Genomic DNA, 25,108 nt, shown 5'->3' with positions numbered 1-25,108 from the left:
CTACCATCATTCCGATTACCTCCAGGCACTGAACCACTGACGGCTGAAGAGAGGACTGAAGTGCTCGACATGTAACCAGAATCCATGACTTTCTGACTTCTTGTCAGAAAAATTCTCATGAATATAGAGTTGATTAGATAACCCAGAAGAATACCCCATTCTTGGAAAGGAAACACAATGTCAGTATGGGCACTAGATTGCTAACAAGGTGACGCCTGGAGAAAAATCTCGTCCAGATAAAGCGCCACCACAACACCCTGCGGTCTTAGAACCGCCAGTCGAAACCCCAGAATCTTTGTGGAAATCCTGATAGCCATGACCAACCCAAAAAGAAGCGTTGGTCCAGAAAGGCAAACCACAAAGAACTAGCGATGATCTCTGTAGGTAAGAACAAGAAGATATGCATCATTTAGATCTACTGTCCTCATAAATTGACCCTCCTGGATCCAAGGAAGGATAGTACGAAAGTTTCCATCCTGAAAGATGGGACTCCGAGAACTTGTTCAGAGTCACAAAGACGAAGATAGGTCTGAATGTTCCCTCCTCTTTGGGAACTACAAACAGTTAAACAAAAATCATGCTCCTGTTTCGGAACAGGCCAAGCACTCCCATGGAAAGAAGGTCTCCACAAAGTAAGAACGCCTCTCTTTTAACTGGTCTGCAGAGAATCTTGAAATCAGAAACCAGTCCACTGTGAAACCTTAAAACACATTTTTGATGTAGATGTAGATCTAAATCTGTAAAACAAGGCACTAACATAAGGCTCAGAGAGCTGGGACAGAGAAACCTGAAACCTACGCTCCCATTTTAAAAACTTCAAGGAAAGAAATTGAAAAAAGGAACTGGACAATTGACAGCCTTTACCCTATCCTGGATCTTATTCAGATGAGTTTCTGACTTAAAAGCATCAGACAACACATCAAACTGAAATACCGTTGCACTAAAGACGGTAATAAAATACACCTCTGGATACCATTGGACGCCCTGGTGTACCCTTTTCCCATTTTCATCCAGATAACCCTTGAGAATCTAACTATTCACTGGAAAAAATAGTAGATCTCTGAGCTAAGTTGGAAACTACTCCATTCACCCTAGCTGATGTCTCCTTAGCTAAGTCTGTTATGGGAAAAATCTTCTTTAAGTATAGGGAATGCAGACTTCCCCATTGTGTATAACTCACAGGAAGCACTAGAATAGATTACACCTAATAGTGAAAATAACTCCTCTAGTAATGGATAGATTCCATGAGGGAAAACCATGGAATGCATGATATGCAAATAAAAACTCCTGACGGAGTATAATAGGAAGCGCAGAGCACTGCATGTGTGCCCAAACATGTTGTGAACACTATAGGTTTGTGGAATAAAGAGATCATTGTCCCCGGGACTCTGAGTTTTCTATCCTGTTAGCTTGTGTGATGAGCCACAGCAAGCTATAATAAAAGGAGAAAATTCAGAAAAAAGAATGTAATGTTTAATAAATTCTGACAAAAAAAAGTTACTGTCCCTTGAAATTTTCCTATTTCTGTGACAGAAAATATCCAATGAGCAGGTTAACCTTGCAGGACATAGACATTGTTATGTACATTAAAGTAACCATGTCTTGTGTCCCCACTTCCGTATAAAAAGTGCAAGGAACCACAGAGCACCGCATGTGGGCCAGAAACTCTATTTTAAGTGATTCAGATGAATCACTCCCAAATAATCCCCGTAGTCAGCAATAGAGGTATTTGATGATAGTAACCACTGAATCAATCATGCTCCAAACAAACAGAAATTACAAATATGTACTAGTGAAGCGCTGCTGCTCATCCAAAAGGATTGCAAACTGACACCTTAAATTATCTTAGTTCAGTGTGCTGTCTAATTAAATAAATCCTCAAGTCAATTTTTTTTTTTGTGTGGAAAACCTATAATGGAAGGTAATTCCCATTGGTATACCAGAGGATGCGCAGAGCACTGCATGTGGGCCATAACAATATGTGGTACATTACAGGAGAATTGTGGCAAAAATTTACCATAGTCAAGGGGCTCCCAAACAGCACAAAGTCTTATAAGGACTGCTTCTTTTAATTCACAAAGTAACTCATTTTAGTGTGCTCTTGTGTCATCCTAAACACAAAGGATGGGATAAATCAAGAAACAGCTGAAATTATCGTAAAAAAGATCAACAGCCAAAGACATACTGTCACTTTAAATTTTAAAACAAAACTCTGTTCTGTTTTTTATCCTTGCAAACGCACAATACATATTAGTACACAAATAATAGCACTGACTGGACCTCAGTGAAATCTTGCTGAGGTGTCCTAATGCACCTCACCCTGAGAACTTTATGTCCCAAACTCAGAGGTGACAAGTACTGCGTTAACATGCAAACTGCTCTATCTTCCGATAAAGCAAGTGCAGCCTAAGACGCCTTAAACACGGCCCCGCCCCTCGTGGGCGTGATAACACATCGCAGCAGATAGACATGTTAGTTGCGCCTCTTGAGATAAAAATGGCGCCAAAACATAACCCCACCCTTCGTGGGCGTAATAATACACAGTCTCCCGGTCGCCATATTTATCACAAAGACCGAATACCGGGAGTAAACTGACCCCTTCTTAGAGAACATGGGCATCTTGTGTCCACTTTAAATAAACATTCTGCAGATCAGAAGCGTTTGCTGGCACTACACAGACAGCCCAGTAGGAGGTGCTCTGCTACATGATAACATATACAAATGAACAGTTGGCTGTATGCTGTTCTATTACTTTGCACAGGGTCATACAAATCAGGGCTTCTCTTCAGTGCAAAAACCCCTAGAAGCCACACTCCTGAGCCCCAGTGCCTGCCATTACCACGCTTTCATCGCATTCTTTACATAATAAAGAGATAATAATCCCAGAAAAGTGCTAAACTTCCTCTGTCCTGAATCTTCTCTTTTGGTTTCAGACCCAGAATAAAAAAGTCAGCACTTACCTTGAAACCTGTGCGACAGCATGGCAGTCCAGCAGGTTTTCAGAGGTCCTCTCCCTCCCATAGCCCTGTGGACTAAAATCAGCCTGAGTTAAAAGTGCTTAGGCTATCTATATTAGGGCAGTAAATATGTATAGGAGGCGCAGTGAGAATGATGTCCCACCAGTTCCTATTGCTTTAAAGCCAGCAAATGCTTCCCTTTTTACTGAAGAGACTGATCTGGTCTAGGCTACACCCAAGCACAAAGTAGCACTCAGAGGCACTATTTTAAAAATAATAAACACTTGATTGAAGAATTTTTACTAACACCTCACTTTGCCATCTCCTATCTAATTAACATAGGCAAAGAGAATGACTGGGTTGGGAGGAGCTATTTATACAGCTCTGCTGTGGTGCTCTTTGCCTCCTCCTGCTGACCAGGAGGCGATATCACACAAGTAAGGATGAAATCCGTGGACTCATCATATCTTGAAAAAGAAAAATTGTATTTTTAACTGCCATAAATTCTCATGTCAATGCAATATTTATCTAGATATTAACATATTTGGCCACGGTCCTAATCAAACAGATTTTGTCACTACCTGCCAATGGGATGCTTAGAACCTATATTTTAACCCCTTAAAGACAAGCAACATACCCTGTACATCACTCGTCTTTGAATGGGGAAGTGCTATTAAATGCGCAGTCTTGCAGCCAGTGTTGAGGCCACGCTATTTACGATGGCAAGAAGGGAGAGTATAATAGCGCAGTACTGCCACTTGTGGCGGGACATGTGCTATTTTTAAAAAAAAATAACCCTTAATGAACGGCAACATACATGGTACATCTCAGGGCGCGATCCGATAAAGATCGTAGTTTGTGGCGCAAGCGAGGGAACCCCCGCCGCCCGTAGTTTCAGCTCGCAACTCGAGCTATCCTATATACGGCGCCGTCAGATGCTAAAGTGCCGTAAGTCTGATAAACCAGTAATGTCCAGAAATCTGCGTAAGTACATATTTCTGGAGTCGCCAGTGACTTACGGCACTTTAGAAACTGCCGGTGCCTACAAAACCTGACTAAATTATTAAATCTCCCGTACTGTCTAACACGCCTCCCAAACATAGCCCGACACGTCTAACCCTCTATCCGCTATCCCCCCTCACTATCCTAACAATAAAAAATGTATTAACCCCTAAATCGCCGCTCCCGGACCCCGCCGCCACCTAATAAAGTTATTAACCCCTAAACCGCCGCTCCCGGACCCCGCCGCCACCTATATTATCTATATTACCCCCTAATGTGAGCTCCTACCCCTCTGCCATCTACATTAACTACCCCCTAATGTGAGCCCCTTACACTGCCGCCAGCTATATTAAAATTATTAACCCCTAATTTAATCCCCCTACCTCGCCGCCAGCAATATTAAAATGATTAACCCCTAATTTAATCCCACTATACCGCCCCCAGCTATATTAAATACATTAACCCCTAATCTAATCCCCCTATACCGCCGCCAGCTATATTAAATAGATTAACCCCTAATCTAATCCCCCTACACCGCCGCCAGCTATATTAACTATATTAACCCTAATTATATTAGGGTTAATATAGTTAATATAGTTATTATATTATATATATTAACTATATTAACCCTAATAATATTAGGGTTAATATAGTTAATATCGTTATTATATATATATTAAGTATAATAACCCTATCTAACTCTAACATCCCTAACTAAATTCTTATTAAAATAAATCTAATTAATATTAATATTATTAATTAAAATATTCCTATTTAAATCTAAATACGTACCTATAAAATAAACCCTAAGATAGCTACCATGTAATTAATAATTACATTGTAGCTATTTTAGGGTTTATATTTATTTTACAGGTAACTTGGTATTTATTTTAACTAGGTACAATAGCTATTAAATAGTTAATAACTATTTAATAGCTACCTAGTTAAAATAATTACCAATTTACCTGTAAAATAAATCCTAACCTAAGTTGCAAATACACCTACACTATCAATAAATTAAATAAACTACAAATATCTAAACTAAAATACAATTAAATAAACTAAACTAAATTACAAAAAAAACCCCACTAAATTACAAAAAATAAAAAAAAGATTACAAGATTTTTAAGATAATTACACCTATTCTAAGCCCCCAAAAATAAAAAAATGTCCCTACCCTATTCTAAAATACAAAAGTTAACAGCTCTATTACCTTACCAGCCCTTAAAAGGGCCTTTTGCGGGGCATGCCCCAAAGAAATCAGCTCTTTTGCCTGTAAAACCCCCCCCACAATACCACCCCCCAACATTACAACCCACCACCCACATACCCCTACTCTAACCCAAACCCCCCTTAAATAAACCTAACACTACCCCCCTGAAGATCTCCCTACCTTGTATTTACCCAGCCGGGCAGAACTCTTCATCTGATCCGGGCGATGTCTTCAATCAAGTGGCAAAGAAGAAGTCTTCCATCCGGCGATGTCTTCAATCAAGCGGCAGAGAAGAGGTCCTCCATTGGGGTGAAGTTTTCTTCCAAGCGGCATCTTCAATCTTCTTTCTTCGCTCCTCCGACGCGGAACATCCATCTGGCACAACGACTTCCCGACGAATGAAGTTCCTTTAAATGACGTCATCCAAGATGGCGTCCGTTGAATTCCGATTGGCTGATAGGATTCTATCAGCCAATCGGAATTAAGGTAGAAAAATCTGATTGGCTGATTGAATCAGCCAATCAGATTCAAGTTCAATCCGATTGGCTGAACTAATCATTTTTCTACCTTAATTCCGATTGGCTAACAGAATCCTATCAGCCAATCGGAATTCGACGGACGCCATCTTGGATGACGTCATTTAAAGGAACCTCATTCGTCAGGAAGTCGTCGTGCCGGATGGATGTTCCACGTCGGAGGAGCGAAGAAAAAAGATTGAAGATGCCGCTTGGAAGAAAACTTCGCCCCGATGGAGGACCTCTTCTCTGCCGCTTGATTGAAGACATCGCCGGATGGAAGACTTCTTCTCTGCCGCTTGATTGAAGACATCGCCCGGATCGGATGAAGAGTTCTGCCTGGCTGGGTGAAGACAAGGTAGGGAGATCTTCAGGGGGGTAGTGTTAGGTTTATTTAAGGGGGGTTTGGGTTAGAGTAGGGGTATGTGGGTGGTGGGTTGTAATGTTGGGAGGTGGTATTGTGTTTGGTTTTTTTACAGGCAAAAGAGCTGATTTCTTTGGGGCATGCCCGGCAAAAGGCCCTTTTAAGGGCTGGTAAGGTAATAGAGCTGTTAACTGTTGTATTTTAGAATAGGGTAGGGACATTTTTTTATTTTGGGGGGCTTTATTATTTTATTAGGGGGCTTAGAATAGGTGTAATTAGCTTAAAAATCTTGTAATATTTTTTTATTTTTTGTAATTTAGTGTGTTTTTTTGTAATTTAGTTTAGTTTATTTAATTGTATTTTAGTTTAGATATTTGTAGTTTATTTAATTTATTGATAGTGTAGGTGTATTTGTAACTTAGGTTCGGATTTATTTTACAGGTAAATTGGTAATTATTTTAACTAGGTAGCTATTAAATAGTTATTAACTATTAAATAGCTATTGTACCTAGTTAAAATAAATACCAAGTTACCTGTAAAATAAATATAAACCCTAAAATAGCTACAATGTAATTATTATTACATTGTAGCTATCGTAGGGTTTATTTTATAGGTAAGTATTTAGATTTAAATAGGAATATTTTAATTAATAATATTAATTAGATTTATTTTAATAAGAATTTAGTTAGGGATGTTAGAGTTAGATTATACTTAATATTATATTAAGTATTATATATAATATAATAACGATATTAACCCTAATATAATTAGGGTTAATATAGTTAATATATATAATATAATAACTATATGAACAATATTAACCCTAATATAATTAGGGTTAATATAGTTAATATAGCTGGCGGCGGTGTACGGGGGTTAGATTAGGGGTTAATCTATTTAATATAGCTGGCGTCGGTGTAGGGGGATTAGATTAGGGGTTAATTAATTTAATATAGCTGGGGGCGGTATAGGGGGATTAAATTAGGAGTTAATGTAATTAATATAGCTGGTGGCGGGGTAGGGGGATTAAATTAGGGGTTCATGTAATTAATATAGCTGGCGGCGGTGTAGGGGGATTAAATTAGGGGTTAATAATTTTAATATAGCTGGCGGCGGGGTAGGAGCTCACATTAGGGGGTAGTTAATGTAGGTGGCGGCAGTGTAGGGGGCTCACATTAGGGGGTAGGTAATGTAGCTGGCGACGGTGTAGGGGATCACATTAGGGGGTTATACTTTTAATGCAGGTGGCGGCGGGGTCCGGGAGCGGCGGTTTAGGGGTTAAATACTTTATTAGGGATTGCGGCGGGGGATCGCGGTTGACAGGTAGATGGACATTGCGCATGCGTTAGGTTTTATTTAGCAGGTAGTTTAGGGAGTTACGGGGCTCCAATAGACAGCGTAAGGCTTACTACGGCTGCATTTTGCAGCGAGGTGAAAATGGAGTAAGATTTCTCCATTTTTGCCACGTAAGTCCTTACGCTGTATATTGGATACCAAACTGCGCGGGTTTGGTATACCTGTCTATGGCCCAAAAAACTACAGGCGAAGGCAGAAATATACGAGCGTAACTTCTAGGTTACGCTGTATATAGGATACCAAACCCGCGGGTGACGCTGCATATCGGATCGGGCCCTTAGTCGTTAAGAGGTTACTATATTGAGACTTTTTTCCTTAAAATATTTATATTTTACTTCTCTAGAAATCAATGTGGACTATTTGATACCCTATGTTGTAATTAAAATGTTTGGTTTTGTTCCTAGACTTTTGGAGATAAAAGAGGGAAAGTCACAGTGTGCAGTTTATTTCCTTTTCAATTGTGTTTTTTTCTTTTACAAAATATAAAGTAATGTGTTTTCTAGATTTGCCATATTCTAAATCCTCATATCCCCACTTTCCTTTCCAAAGGAAAATGATACAGCAGAGTAGCATTTAGTAAGACAGTATTATATTTACTTCTGTGATAATCCTATGCTGTGTGAGGTGCTTGCTTATTTAAAGGGATATTAAACAATAAGAGTCAGATTACAAGTGGAGTGCTAAATATTGCTTGTGCGCAAGCAACATTAATGCTCTGAGTAATACCAGCGATCGCTAATATTAGCTGGTATTACAACTAAAGTGTAATGTTACGCAAGCTCAGAATCTAAGTGCAGCGAAGTGGGTAAGTAGCACAGCAATGCAGCAAATATAACACCCTACTCCGGCCAACTTTACCCCCAAAATACTACCTAGTGCATTTATTTTTTATAAAATACACTACACTGTATTTAGGGGGCATTTGGGGCATATTTATAAAATGAACCAGAGATCTAATCTCTGGTTAATTTTATAAGCGCTAGTTGCTACCACAAGCATACAGTAGCAATAACTAGACACTTCTAATGGCTGGTTATTTATTGCGTGCCCTTGCGGGTGCGTGATAAATTAGCGCTCCACTTGTAATCTAGTCCTAAATAAATGCTAGATAGAATGAAGCATTGAAATAAAAGGTTAGTCTGAGAATAAAATGTAGATGTATTTTTTAAAGTTTTATTTGGTGTTTAAACATTAACAAACTAAGTGTAAAGTTTTAGTTTCTATAAAACAATGGGAGCTGCCATGTTGTAACTTAGGTTACCTTCTCTGCTGTAGCCAAATAGAGACAGTTATAAATTTGTCACTAGAGTGTGCAGCCAATGGCTGTGTGGAATATGTTCTGCACTTCCATTTCTAACAGGAGCTAAAAAGCTCACAATTTAGGAATATAATTACAGGAAAAGGGGACAAAATAAATAATGAAAGTATATATATTATATATATATATATATATATATATATATATATATATATATACACAGTTTATCATTTTATATTACCATCTCAAGGTGTTTATTGTCCCTTTAAAAAGGGCCTTAATACTAAAAGAAAAAATTACATTCTTTTATGTAAATTTAAGACTATTGACCCTGCACTACTGTGTGATTAACCCACAGGCTTTAAACACACAGTACCTGCAGAGCACTGCTGGTCCAGAGCGAAAACCGCCAACTGCTGCTTATCTAATCAGAAATACTAGTTAAACGACTAGCGCTCATGATTGGATCAGCATTACTTCCGTTTGGGATCAGCAGTGCTCTGTGGTTCCAAGCGGTACTTCTACTGTGTGTTTAACCCCTTTGTGGGTTAGTGCAGGGTTAAAATGAATTAAAACGAATTAGAGTATGTATTTTTTTTACTAATAAAGCCTTTTAAAGAAATATATATTTTTTTACCTTAAAGGGACAGTCTAGTATAAATTAAACTTTCATTATTCAGATAGTAATTTTCAACTTTCCAATTTAGTTTTATCATCCAATTTGCTTTTTTCTCTTGGTATTCTTAGTTTAAACTAAACCAAGGTAAATTCATATGCTAATTCCTAAGCCCTTGAGGACTGCCTCTTATCACATGCTTTTTAAATCTCTTTTCAACACAAACACAGAAAGTACACATGGGCCATATAGATAACACTGTGTTCAGGCACAGGGGGTTATTTAAGATTTAGCACAAAACAATGCTAAATTTAAGACAATCCTATATAATAAAAGGCCAAGTGTGTTTGTCCGAAGCTGGGAAAGATGGGAAAGAGCAAGAGAGGGGAAAGAGAGAGGGATCAAAAGAGAGGTGCGGAGAGAGAGTGCAAAAGAGAGGGGGGAGAGAGCAGGAGGGAGAGGGGAGAGAAAGAGTGCAAAAGAGAGGGGGAGAGAGAGAGCGCAAAAGAGAGGGGGAAAGAGAGAGTGCAAAAGAGAGGGGGAGAGAGAGAGAGTGCAAAAGAGAGGGGGAGAGAGAGAGAGTGCAAAAGAGAGGGGGGAGAGAGAGAGCGCAAAAGAGAGAGCGGGAGAGAGAGAGCGCAAAAGAGAGAGCGGGAGAGAGAGAGCGCAAAAGAGAGAGCGGGAGAGAGAGAGCGCAAAAGAGAGAGCGGGAGAGAGAGAGCGCAAAAGAGAGAGCGGGAGAGAGAGAGCGGGAGAGAGAGAGTGCAAAAGAGAGGGGGAGAGAGAGCGCAAAAGAGAGGGGGAGAGAGCGGGAGAGAGAGGGGGGAGAGAGAGAGAGAGTGCAAAAGAGAGGGGAGAGAGAGAGTGCAAAAGAGAGGGGGGAGAGAGGGAGGGAGAGGGGCGAGAGTGGGAGGGAGAGGGGGGAGAGAGAGAGTGCAAAAGAGAGGGGGAGAGAGCGCAAAAGAGAGGGGGGAGAGAGTGCAAAAGAGAGGGGGAGAGAGAGAGCGCAAAAGAGAGGGGGAGAGAGAGAGCGCAAAAGAGAAGGGGAGGGAGAGAGTGCAAAAGAGAAGGGGAGGGAGAGAGCGCAAAAGAGAAGGGGAGGGAGAGAGCGCAAAAGAGAGAGGGAGAGAGAGCGCAAAAGAGAAGGGGGAGAGAGAGCACAAAAGAGAAAGGGGAGAGAGAGCACAAAAGAGAAAGGGGAGAGAGAGCACAAAAGAGAAGGGGGAGAGAGAGCACAAAAGAGAAGGGGGAGAGAGAGCACAAAAGAGAAGGGGGAGAGAGAGCACAAAAGAGAAGGGGGAGAGAGAGCACAAAAGAGAGGGGGAGAGAGAGCACAAAAGAGAGGGGGAGAGAGAGAGTGCAAAAGAGAGGGTGGAGAGAAAGCAAAAGAGGGGGGGGGAGAAAGCAAAAGAGAGGGGGGGAGAGAAAGCAAAAGAGAGGGGGGGAGAGAAAGCAAAAGAGAGGGGGGAGAGGGAGCACAAAAGAGAGGGGGAAGAGAGAGCAAAAGAGAGGGGGAGAGAGAGAGAGCGCAAAAGAGAGGGGGAAGAGAGAGCAAAAGAGAAGGGGAAGAGAGAGCAAAAGAGAAGGGGAAGAGAGAGCAAAAGAGAGGGGGGGGTAGAGAGCAAAAGAGAGGGGAGAGAGGCAGCAAAAAGAGAGGGGAGAGAGGTAGCAAAAAGAGAGGGGAAAGAGCAAAAGAGAGGGGAGAGAGAGCAAAAGAGAGGGGGATAGAGAGGGGATGGAGCGAGAGAGCACAAAAGAGGGGGGGGAGAGAGAGAAAAAGAAAGGGGGGAGAGAGAGCAAAAGAGAGGAGGAGGGAGAGAGCGCAAGGGGTGGGACCGCTGCACTGCAAAAAATGGCCTGTGTGAACGGGCTTTAGGACTAGTAGATAATAAACAGTCACAGTCATGTGATCAGGGGGCTGGAAGAAGGTTCCTAGATACAAGGTAATCACAGAGGTAAAAAGCGTATTAATATAACTGTGTTGGTTATGCAAAACTGGGGAACTTTTAAAACAATAACAATTCTATGGTAGACTGTCCCTTTAAAGGGACACTTAACACCTGTTGAAAATTTTCTAAACTTTTTCTGAGGAATCAAAATAAACTAATACACTGTTCTCAATGCTGTATGTTCATCTTACTATAAAACTCTTCATGAAGACTCCTCATATTTTCTATGCTTATCCTCAGCTTGTGTTTTCCTATGCAGAGTGCCATCTTGTAACGCACGTTCATTTCAGGCACTGCAGTCACATGACGTGTGCACGGCAGCTTCTCTCACTGATGTTATAGAAGGCAGTCAAATTGTCAATGCTAATTCCCTGTAATGCAAAGCGTGCATTACAGTGCATGAGGACAAAGATCTATTTTATATTTGCTATACAGTAATTGCATTTTCTTTTAACCCCTTAATGACCACAATGTACCCTGTATGTCACTGGTCGTTAAGGGTTTTTTCAGGACATAATAGCACAAATCTAGCAAGTACACGCTATTAATGCACTCCCTCCAGCAGGCTTTGTGGAAAAGAGCAGTCTCAACGCTGGTGGCAAGACCGCGCTATAAAACAATCAAGTTCCAAAAAAAGGCCAGCGACATACAGGGTACGTCGCTGGTCCTTAAGGGGTTAACAAGCATATTTTAAACGTTTTATGTACTGAACATACCTACAGTCTGTGTGTTTCACTGTTCACTAAGTTCAGTTTCAATTGCCCGATGTACAGAGGCAGAGGGGAGGGAGGGGGAGAGTCTAGAAGACGTTTTTTTAACTCCCTGTTATTCAGTTCTCTGCAATATCTGAGGAGAATTTTCTCTCTGTGTGTTCCAGGAATTTACTTTTGTTTTCATAATCATATTATTTTAATTATCAAACAGCACCATACTTTTTATGATATAAAATAATATGATTATGAAAACAAAAGTTAATTCCTGGAACACACATAGAGAAAATTCTCCTCAGATATTGCAGAGAACTGAATAACAGGGAGTTAAAAAAACGTCTTCTAGACTCTCCCCCTCCCTCCCCTCTGCCTCTGTACATCGGGCAATTGAAACTGAACTTAGTGAACAGTGAAACACACAGACTGTGGGTATGTTCAGTACATAAAACGTATAATATATGCTTGATAAAAGAAGATGCAATTACTGTGTTACAAATATAAAATAGATCTTTGTCCTCATACACTGTAATGCACGCTTTGCATTACAGGGAATTAGCATTGACAATTTGCCTGCCTTCTATAACATCAGTGAGAGAAGCTGCCGTGCACACGTCATGTGACTGCAGTGCCTGAAATGAACGTGCGTTACAAGATAGCACCCTGCATAGGAAAACACAAGCTGAGGATAAGCATAGAAAATATGAGGAGTCTTCATGAAGAGTTTTATAGTAAAATGAACATACAGCATTGAGAACAGTGTATTAGTTTATTTTGATTCCTCAGCAACAGTTAGTTCAGAAAATCTTAAGCAGGTGTTAAGTGTCCCTTTAAGTTGTTGCTGAAGCACTGAAAATTGTAAAGGGAGTTTAATTTATTGTTTTGTGACAGGGGCATTCCTTTGTTTGAAGAGTGTTTTTAGACAAGATTTATAATTCATTATAACATTTTAATTGATATTAGTTGATAGTGCAATAAACATCCTGTCACAAAGAAGCACCACTATCAAAATGAAACATTCCTTTCAAAGGGTCAGCTCTATCCAAGCACAGAGAAAACTCCAACATGGCTGCTCTGTTTGTGATCATGGGAGGATCAGTGAACCCTTCAGCATCTACATAGCAGGACATAGTCATTCTAAACTGCACAATACTGTAACCCACAGCAACCCAAAGTATTAACCCCTGCCAGGCTTCTGATCAGCATCAAAGCAATTCATAAAATACAGCTCCAATAGCTGATCTAGTGATCTTACCTGATTGCACATGACTTGTCTGCAGCACACACAGAAAGTTCATCATGAATGATAGTGAGACAGTGAGTGCAGTCAAATGCCGCAGCGCCCTCTGTGGTGGTATGACCACACTGCACACAATATTACTGTATATACTAAACACAGTCTTATGTAAACTGAATAGAAGCATTTTGCCAATACACATGCATTAGTAAAAATGCTCTAGAAAAAATATATCACTGTTTAAATGTATGTTTCCTAATAGGAGCATATAAACACTCATTTTAAAAAAGTGTATCTGCAAAGAGAGCCAGTGGTGGTGTACATGACACATGCTGAGTCATTTCCCACGCAATACATGCAATACCAGCTCTGAGCACATGCAGTGTACTTAAGTATGCTTCACATGCACACTGTCTATTTTGTGTACTTAAAGGGAGAAACTTCTCCAGTACAGGTATACCTCACTTTACAGCGCCTCACTTTACAGCACCTCACTTTACAGCGCTTCGCTAATACAGCGCTTTGTGGAGCTGAAGTTCACCCTCCAAGGATTTTTAAACAGTGCTGTAATCATTGTGAGATTGTGAGAAAAGTGACTGGCACCATTTTGTTAAAGTGAATGTAAACTCACCGTCACCTCTCATCCTCATGTTGTGAATTTCGCAAAATAAAGGCTAGTTTAATTCATAATTTTTTTATAAATGCATAACAAATACAAATATAAAGGTATTTATCGATATTATTCTTACTTTATTCCTCCGCCCGCCATCTTGTCCCGCATTTCTCAGGTGATTGACCGTTCCTTAAACAAATAATCGATTGCACCCTGTGGCGTCCAGCCCCTTTTTTTCTACGTCACGCGATGTAACTGCGCATGCGTTCCCTGCAGATTCGTGATTGACAAGCAATGAGATCGCAATAAAATTTTTGCCACGCATGCGCAATGTAATTTTCTTTGCGGATAACGATTCTCAATGGATCAGGGAACGCATGCGCATATTAGACATTGATTTAAAACGCATGCGCAAATGGAGTTCTCATTGTGAAGGGGGTTTCAGGACTACGTAATAGAGCAGGCGGGACAGCTCTATATGCAATGTTGTCTTAATACAGGAAGTCCAGGATGGGAGGAGTTATCCTTCAAAACGGAGATAAGTTCTTATATAAATTATAATATGACAAAAATAATTTTTATGAATAAAAACATTGCGGTTTCAATGAGAAGTTTATTGAGAATTGGTAGTGTAGATTAAAAAGCTTAAAATTTACATTCACTTTAAGTGCAATTCACCCTTTTTACAGCATTACAGTGCAATCTGTGCCTTAGTGCTATAGTCTGGCAAATTGTACTACAGTAATTGTCACTATTTTACAGGTGCAGTATTTATTGAATACTAAAGGAATACTGTGCTGTTCTACTGTTAAACTAAACATAGCACTATTGCACCCCTAATATATATTAATTCAAACATGTTTTCAAGTTTTTAAACACACTGGCAAGTGAAAAGAAAGCTCAAACTGTCTTGTTTCACTTTAAGGCGGTTTTCACTTTACAGCGGGGCTCCGGTCCCTAACCCGCTGTATGAGCGGAGTATACCTGTATTTGTATTGTTTTAAAAGATAGATAATCCCTTTATTACCCATTCCCCAGTTTTTTTTGATATAATGTTTTTTTATTGTTATTAAAGGTCAAAAAAAAGAATATACAGAAATAAGAAAGAAAAGGCAAAGACAAAAAATTACATAATCAATGATACACTTATGTCATTTGGAACCAGAAAACATGGAACAGAGATACAGATAAGATATACATGAAAATAAAATCATAACCTTTTCAGATATTAAATATTTCACTTTTCTTCCTTTATCACATTAGTCATTAACACGGGATTTACCCTAGCTTCATTATTATAAACCTTAAAAAACAAAGAAAAAAAACAAAAACAAAAAAACAGGTCTTTACTGTGATATATAATAAGTTCGGGTAGTCCAGTGTAAATTTTAAATAATTTCAACCTTTAAATTATTGAGAAAGGTGGAGCCACCTGCAAATTAAATATCAAAATCCTGACCGGCTTCAAGGAAAAGTTTTTAGCTTTTAAATTTCTCTAGGGGGGGCAGAGGAGGGGGGAGAGAAAAAAAAAAAAAAAAAAAAAAAAAAAAAAAAAAACCCAAAAGGGGGAAGGAAAAGGGGGAAAAAAAGGGAAAAAAGAGGTTTGCGTCTTAACTTATATTCTCTAATGGTGATAATAACTGGTTCTGTAAATTAGTGTTTTTGTAGTGTTTAACAAAATCTAACCATTTTGAATTAAATCTATTATGCTGCTGTTCAGAGTTAATTGCGTTATCAAATTGTTCTATTGTATATTGTCTTTGTAATAAAAATGTTAAATTATTTATAGTCGGTGACTTTTTTTGGTGCCAGTTTTTAAGGATGAGATATCTTCCACCCAGAATTACCGTATTACAGAAAGCTCTGTTTACCAGTCTGTCTGATGTGTCTAGTAGGAAAATTATGTGTTGTAGTTCTAATATGTGATTTGTAGCTGTCACCTTATTTAACCAAAATTGTACCCGTTTCCAAAACTGCTTAATTTTTGGGCAACTCCAAAACATATGGGTTAAGTCAGCATCGGCTAAAGAGCAACGTGGGCATACCCTTAAACCTTGTGTCGACCATTTATTTATTTTAGCAGGCGTAAAGTATATTCTGTGTAAGAGTTTTATATGCATTTCTCGCCAGCTTGCCGCGAGTGTGGCCTCGTCCAAGAGAATTATACTTTGTTTTACTTGTTCCCTTTTTAGATCTACAATCGTTGTTTGCCATTTTGAACAGATCTGTACAATGTTTAGTTCCCCTGTCTTAGTAATAATCATATTATACCAGTATTTAATAGAACGTTTGCCTGCCTTAAATAATGCTAGCCCCATTTTCATTCCTGAGTGGGTCCATGGAAATTTATTATCTTCCATAGCTTTAAAGAACCAATGTCTCACTTGAAGGTATGCAAAAAAATCCACATTCTGTACATTATAAGACTCTTTAAGAGTCTCAAATGGTAATATACTCTGTAGATTGGGTTCTCTAAGTTGTGTTAAATAAATAAGTCCTGCTGTGGCCCATTTCCTAAATACTTGACTGCTAATACCAGGTGGAAAGCGTGGGTCACCTCTAATAGGAAGTAAATCTGAAAAATGAGGGTCACTATCTACTCTGCGTCGTATGTCTTGCCATGCAATTATAATATGATATAATGATTGTTTATTTTTAATACTTTTTGGAATTACTTTTTTAGGACAGTGCAGAAGCGCATTTAATGAAAGAGGGTATACTAAATTTTGTTCTGCTTCTGTAAATGCAATATAGTTCCCGCCCGTAATCCAGTCCATTGCAATTTTTGCAAGACTTACACTATTGTAAATAGCAAAATTGGGTAGTGCCAATCCACCATATTGCCTTAGTTGTGACAGTTTATATAATGATATTCGATTCGCACCCCTCCCCCATATAAATCGTCTCATTAGTTGGTCTAACTTGTTAAGATATTTTTTTGGTATGATTAGAGGGATATTTTGCATTAAATATAATATTTTAGGTAAGACGATCATCTTAACTACATTGATTCTTGCGGTAATTGAGAGTGGAAGATTATCCCATTTCATCATCTCAAATCTGATTTTTGCAAATAGGGGTGGGTAATTTAAACTAAACCATTCTTCTGGATTGGCACTGATCTGGATTCCTAAATATGTGATGTATTGCGGGGCTACTTTAAAAGGGGGTGTGTATTGATTTTGGTGATGCTTACTCAACCAGAGTAGTTCTGATTTGGATATGTTAATTGTGTAACCTGAGAAAGAACCAAAATTTTTTATAATTTCCAAAATTTTGGGAATTTCGATCTGTGCATCCTTTAAAAGTAAAATCAAGTCATCTGCGTAAAGTAGAAGTTTAACAGGGATTTTGCCTATCTTAATCCCCCCTAAATTATCCCTTAAAGTAACTGCAAGGGGTTCAATTGCTAAATTAAATAAAAGCGGTGAAATTGGACATCCCTGTCGTGTTCCAGATAGAATAGGGAAGGATGTAGTGTTTGAGCCATTAACCATCAAAATAGAAGTTGCATTGGAATATAAGGCACGAATACATTCAAGGAACTGATCTTTGAACCCAAAGTTCTTCATAGAGCAGAACAAATGGTCCCAGATAATGGAGTCAAATGCTTTATGGGCGTCAACTGCAAGAATGGCGGAGTTTTGTTCACTTTTATTTTTAACATCTGCTAAGAAGTCTATTAATAGAAAAATTTTGCGTATGTTTGCTGACAAGTTTCTCTTAGACATAAAGCCAACCTGATCTTGGTGTATTAACGGGCTCATAATTAACTTCAGTCTATCTGCCAAAATTGCAGTAAATAGTTTGTAATCGGAGTTTAATAGTGAAATTGGACGATAGGAGTCTATTGATTCAGGATCTTTCCCTTTTTTTAGGAGTAATATTATTTTTGAAACTGCAAAGTTAGGAGATGGAATCTTATAGTTAATTAAATAGTCATTAAATAGTTCCGTAAGTACACCTATTACTTCATTTTTGAGAATTTTATAAAATTCTGCTGGTAGAAGGTCAGGTCTTTTTGTAAGAGGTACCAATATTTGTTAGTTATCTTTTTAAAGGGACAGTCTACACCAGAATTTTTATTGTTTTAAAAGATAGATAATCCCTTTATTACCCATTCCCCAGTTTTGCATAACCAGCACAGTTATATTAATATACTTTTTACCTCTGTGATTACCTTGTATCTAAGCCTCTGCAGACTGCTCCTTATCTCAGTTATATTAATATACTTTTTACCTCTGTGATTACCTTGTATCTAAGCCTCTGCAAACTGCTCCTTATCTCAGTTATATTAATATACTTTTTACCTCTGTGATTACCTTGTATCTAAGCCTCTGCAAACTGCTCCTTATCTCAGTTATATTAATATACTTTTTACCTCTGTGATTACCTTGTATCTAAGCCTCTGCAGACTGCTCCTTATCTCAGTTATATTAATATACTTTTTACCTCTGTGATTACCTTGTATCTAAGCCTCTGCAGACTGTCCCCTTATTTCAGTTCTTTTAACAGACTTGTATTTTAACCAATCAGCACTGACTCATAAATAACTACACAGGAGTGAGCACAATGTTATCTATAGGACACACCTGAACTAGCAGTGTCTAACTGTAAAAAAACTGTCAAAATGCACTGAGATAAGAGGTGGTTCAATGGTTTAGAAATTAGCATATGAGCCTACCTAGGTTTAGCTTTCAACAAAGAATACCAAGTGAGCAAAGCAAGTTTGATGATAAAAGTAAATGGGAAAGTTGTTTAAAAGTGCATGTCCTATCTAGTTTTGACTAGACTGTACCTTTAAGTATGCTTTGCATGCATGCTCACAGTAAAAGTTCTCACAAAAGGCACAATAAATGACCATTTTTGGTAATTGGTTTACCTACCTTAGTTTAGTAGATGTCATTGTTTGTATATTAATCTCATTTTCTTGCTGCATGTGTTTTCATTTCTTTTTTTTCACTTCTTGAAAGCTTCTTCTGTGATGCCAAATAAAATCTTTAACCCTCCCATTTCAGCTGTCTCTTCAGATGTGTGCACATAGGAACTTTTGGCTGCAAGAAGCCTTAGTATGTTGCTCCAGGGCACTAAGATAACAGCAGCTGTCTCTTTAATAACCAATTTTTCAATATTTAAAGGGGCAGATAACAAAAAAAAAATGATGGTGGAAAGGATTATTTCATTAATATTAAAAACATATGTTTCCATCATGAATCCTCACCTTTAATATATTTCACGAGAATTTGAATTGAAAGCTGACTCCTGTACTATCCCTCTGTGAGGACCTTTATGCAAAGCCTGTCACTGAAGGCTATTTACATACCCCTTAAAGGGACATTAAACACTAAATAAATGCTAGATAGAATGATGCATTCAAAGAAAAGATTAGTCCATGACTAACATGTAGATGTATTTTTTAAAGTTTCAATAGTTGTTTAAAAAGTGACAAAATAAGTGCAAAGTTTTAGTGTCTATAAAACACTGGGAGCTGCCATGTTGTAACTTATGTTACCTTCTCTGCTGTGGCCAATTAGGGACAGTTATACATAGGTTATTAGAGTGTGCAGCCAATGGCTGTGCTGGATTTAACAGTGTTCTGCACTTCGATTTCTAACAGGAACTGAAAAGCTCACAATTTCAGAATGGAATTACAGGCAAAGAGGACAAAATAAATAATGAAAGTATATTGCAGGGTTGTTTTATATACAATTTATCATTTTATATTACTATCTCAAATTGTTTAATGTCCCTTTAAGTGTGTGCCCTGCTCTTTTGCTACCTGTTTATGAGTATTATGACTGCGCATACACAGCGCTCATCACTTTACGCAGAACAGCAAGCAATAGTAGCGATTGTGCAGATCCGGATTTCTTTTTCACCAACAAGTAACTCATATGCGTTGCCCATTACAAGAGACTGAGCATTTTGAATGGGAGATTTCTGAACCACGAGAGCGAGTCCACAGCCTATACATATTGATTCAGCTTGTTAAATGTACTGGAGCTATTTGTCAGAGTCAGAAGCCCAAATTATATGGGGTGGTGAGGAGAAGCATTGAACACTGAAGCGACTTCCAGATACTAAAGTTGATTACCAGTGTAATATTTGATTTGGACTTAGCAGTATTGCTTTCCCCCTCAAAAAAGTGTTTTTTTAATTTAATTTTTTAAATATACTAATTGGCTTTTACCCACTTTAACTCAGTATTTATTATAATGTATTACTGTGTAAACGCAGACAAGGGGGCATATTTATCAAGCTCCGAATGGAGCTTGATGCCCCATGTTTCTGGCGAGCCTGCAGGCTTGCGAGAAACAGCAGTTATGAAGCAGCGGTCACAAAGACCGCTGCTCCATAACCTATCTGCCTGCTCTGAGCAGGCGGACAGACATCGCCGGAAATCAACCCGATCGAGTACGATCGGGTTGATTGACACCCCCTGCTAGTGGCCTATTGACCACGAGTCTGCAGGGGGCGGTGTTGCACCAGCAGCTCTTATGAGCTGGTGCAATGCTGAATACGGCAATCGTATTGCTCGCCGTATTCAACGAGGTCTGTCGGACCTGATCTGCAATGTCGGATCAGGTCCGACAGACCTTGATAAATTGGGGACATGGTCTCTTGCCTTTTCTACAAACACTTATATTGTGTGTCCCATTGATTTTTCTTTTTCTCTTGTGTTGATATGTACAAAAATGTGCCTAGCAGTGCTGATTGTGGCTCATCATCCCATCTTAAAAGCACATGGGGAACTTAAAAATAAAAAATACATTTGAAGTGCACAATTTTAACACTAAGAATAATAATAATAGTTTGTGAAATAGGTACACAGGGTTACAGCCCAGGTCATTCCATCAACACCACTAGGGGAACAGCAAATTTTATGATGTCCATTTGTTTTATATAACTTTTATTAAAGATCAATGATTCCTGGTTGTCTAATGTCTAATGGGTGGGGATGGATGATGGATGACCTGATGTGTCTCCAGTTTAAAGGGACATTAAACCCAATTTTTTTCTTTCATGATTCAGATATAGCATGCGATTTAAAAAGAACTTTGCTATTTACTTATTTTATCTAATTTGTTTTGTTTTCTTGGTATCCCTTGTTGAAAAGCATACCTAAGTAGGCTCAGGAGCTACTTATTGGTGGCTGCACAAATATGCCTCATGTAATTGGCTCACCCAATGTGTTAACTAGTTCCAAGTAATGATTGGTTTTCTTCAACAAAGGATACAAAGAGAATAAAGCAAAATAAATCATAGAAGAAAATTTGGAAAGTTTTTTAAAATTGTATTCTCTTTCTCAATCATGAAAACATTTTTTTAGGTTTCATGTTTTATTGCTTTAATGCTTTTGTAAGATATAGGCAAACAGAATAAATGGGTAAACTTTTAACACGGACAGATTTAGCGCTTGTATTACAAGTTGAAAGTAAATTATTTGAACGTGAGTAAAACCTGATGCATGCTAACTTCAGGACTTTGGATACTATGATCCTGTTAACTTCTTCTCCATATAGTTTTCAATAGAGCACGCTTTTAAAAAAATACTTATTGTTTGCGCACTAACCCAACACTGTGTAAGACCTACAGCGTAAGTTAAAGCAAGTTTATCATTGCACAAGCATTTATAGTGAAATGCTTGTGCAATGCCACCCCCTGCACATTTGCGGCCAATCTTCTCACGCGGAAACAGATGCATACGGGGGTGTTGATAAATCAAACCATAGATCTTCACTCGCACAAACTTGACAAATTCAGTGCATTTGCATGCATAGGTGTCTGCTCCCCACCCTGACCCCTGACTATAATAGTCCAGACTGGACTGGAGTCCAGATGAGTCAAAAAGATAAGTGACGTTTTATAACTATGCGTTTTATTAAAGTGAATGTAATATTGTTAAACAGAGTTGTCTTATCGGATGATAAAAAAACCTGCCAGCATAGAGAGAGAAGAAATTAAAAAAAAAAATATTGACAATGATTCCCTTGAATATATTTTAGTTTCTAATTTAGAATGAGGATTATGGCCCTTTGTTACATAATAAATATTTTGTTTGCAGTTTTTCAAAGGGTAAATAGTAAAATTCATTGTTTCATTATATATTATGTTATATAACATATTTTAATATATGTTGAAATAATTCCTAAAGGTGCTAAAAGTGACATAGCTAGTATAAAAAGATGAGTCAAAGAAATTATTACTTCCACGGTATGACTTCAATGTAAGTATAATCAAAGCAAAGTATCTTCAAATCAATAAATATGTAAAATCAAGGAATAGTGAATTTTTAGGTACCAAAATTAAATTTATGTAGGGGAAACATAAAGGGCAAGATTAAGGGACATATTTATCAATGTGCGATTGGGTTGATTTCTGTCTGCCGCCTCAGAGCAGGTGGACAAGTTGTGGAACACAATTTTGCACTCCCGCGAGCGTGTTATCTGCGCTCAATTTTTTACTATTGTGCACCAAGTTGTGCACTTATTTCAGGTTGGAAGTAACAATTTTGCGCTCTCGTCGCATCCTCGTGCAGAAAAAAGGCTTTGCGAATTTGTGAACGTAGGATCATATTCCCCCTAGGCTTTAATGGAGCCTTATTTTGAACAACAACAAAAAATAACAGCTGCCAACTTGCGCAAACATCAGCGCAGGATTGCAATTGAGAGATCTCATATTTTTGCACTCTTTTAACTTTGTAATGCAATATTTTATGCAATAATTTTTATCAGACAGTGTTAATATGAATGTAACTGTACTGTGTATAGTGATATAGTGATGTGTATTATGAATGTAACTGTACTGTGTATAGTGATATAGTGATGTGTATAGTGCAACTATTTAGTCGTGTGTAACAGTTAACCAGAGCTCTGAAGTCACATTAACCCGACAAGCCTAAATCGTGATTGCACTCTCACGTTCGCATTTACTTTCAACTTTCAAAATGAATGGTCTTATCTGCATGCCCAAAAGGGTGCAAACTTGCACATTAATTAATACGCAAAAAAATAGTGTGCCACTTGTAATCTGGCAGAAAATTTGCAGCTAATTTGTAAAGCAGATCTATTCTGAAGACTTTTTACGCAGACTTGCAACAAATGTGCTGCAAACTTTTGAAGCTTGGCAAGTCTTGCAAGAGTTTAGCAATTCCTTTGCAATTTTAACAGAAAAAAACCCACATACTATACACAATTGTGGCAAACGCAGCAAATTTACAAAGCAAGTCTATTATGAAGACTTTCTACACAGATTTGCAACAAATGTGCAGCAAACTTTTGAAGCTTGGCAAGTCTAGCAAGAGTTTAGCAATTCCTTTGCACTTTTTTACAGAAAAAAAAACAAATGCTATACACAATTGTGGCAAACTTGCAGCAAATTTACAAAGCAAGTCTATTCTGAAGACTTTCTATACAGATTTGCAACAAATGTGCAGCAAAATTTTGAAGCTTGGCAAGTCTAGCAAGAGTTTAGCAATTCATTTGCAATTTTTACAGAAAAAAAAACAAATGCTATACACAATTGTGGGATATTTGCTGCAAATTTACAAAACAAGTCTATTCCAGAGACTTTCAATAAAGACTTGCAACAATTGTACAGCAAACTTTTGAACCTTGGCAAGTCTAGCAAGAGTTTAGCAATTCATTTTCAAACTTGCAGCAAAAATACATGCTATCTGGGTTGGCAAGTGGGCCTGGCACACACGCTGGCAGGCAGGCAACTGCTATTAGATTACACTAGCAGACTGATGTTTCACAGTCAAAAAAGTTTTTTTTTTTAAAAATTACACTACTGTTACAACAGATATGAGTGGTGGCACTAGTTGGCAAGTGGGCCTGGCACACATGGTGGCAGGCAGGCAACTGCAATTAGATTACACTAGCAGACTGATGTTTCACAGTCAAAAAAGTTTTTATTTTTAAATTTACACTACTGTTACAACAGATATGAGTGGTGGCACTAGTTGGCAAGTGGGCCTGGCACACACACTGGCAGGCATGCAACTGCAATTAGATTACACTAGCAGACTGATGTTTCACAGTCAAAAAAGTTTTTTTTTTTTTTTTAAATTACACTACTGTTACAACAGATATGAGTGGTGGCACTAGTTTGCAAGTGGGCCTGGCACACACGCTGGCAGGCAGGCAACTGCTATTAGATTACACTAGCAGACTGATGTTTCACAGTCAAAAAAGTTATTTTTTAAAATTTACACTACTGTTACAACAGATATGAGTGGTGGCACTAGTTGGCAAGTGGGCCTGGCACACACGCTGGCAGGCAGGCAACTGCTATTAGATTACACTAGCAGACTGATGTTTCACAGTCAAAAAAGTTTTTTTAAAAAAATTTACACTACTGTTACAACAGATATGAGTGGTGGCACTGCAGGCAGGCAACGGCAATTAGATTGCACTAGCAGACTGATGTTTCACAGTCAAAATGACACTGGCAAAAAAAAAATATGTTCTAGCCCTAAAAAGGGCTTTTTCCGGTGCTGTCCTTACAGCAGAGATCAGATGAGTCCTTCAGGACTGTAGTGGACACTGAATACACTAGCCTAGCTATCAATTTCCCTATGAAATCAGCAGCAGCTACACTGTCCCTCCTCTCACTAACAATGCAGCTTCCAAATGAATCTAAAATGGCTGCTGTCCAGGAGCTGGGAGGGTCTGGGAGGGAGTGTCTGCTGCTGATTGGCTGAAATGTGTCTGCAGACTGTGAGATACAGGGTCAAAGTTTACTCAATGATGACGAATAGGGGGCGGATCGAACATCGCATATGTTTGCCCGCCACTGCGAACGCGAACAAGCTATGTTCGCCGGGAACTATTCGCCGGCGAACAATTCGCAACATCACTATTCACCATTTCCCAAGAAACAGTGGGTGGGTATATTAAGCGCACATGAGTGTTGTACACTGATTATTACATGCATCACTGGACACATACATACACATTTATACACACATACATACACACATATAAATATACACACATACAAATATATACACATAAATATTACACTTTTAGAGGCCTATCTATCAAGCCGTCAACTGTGCTGCATTCGCCGGGACCAATACGCTTGCCTAACATCAGCTAACATCGCAGCACCAAAATCACCATAAACTAAATTAAGCTATTAACCCCTAAACCTAACAACCCGCTAACTTTATATTAAATATTAACTCATCCCTATCTTATAATAAATTTAAACTTACATTTAGAATTAAAATAAACTATATTAAACTATTAATTAACCTACCCTAACTATTATCCTAAAATTACATTAAACTATTTTAAACTACTAATTAACCTACC

The sequence above is a fragment of the Bombina bombina genome, chromosome 1, assembly GCF_027579735.1.
Source record: "Bombina bombina isolate aBomBom1 chromosome 1, aBomBom1.pri, whole genome shotgun sequence".
Taxonomy (NCBI): domain Eukaryota; kingdom Metazoa; phylum Chordata; class Amphibia; order Anura; family Bombinatoridae; genus Bombina; species Bombina bombina.
The sequence above is the reverse complement of the archived record's forward strand: the minus strand, read 5'-3'. Positions refer to the sequence as shown.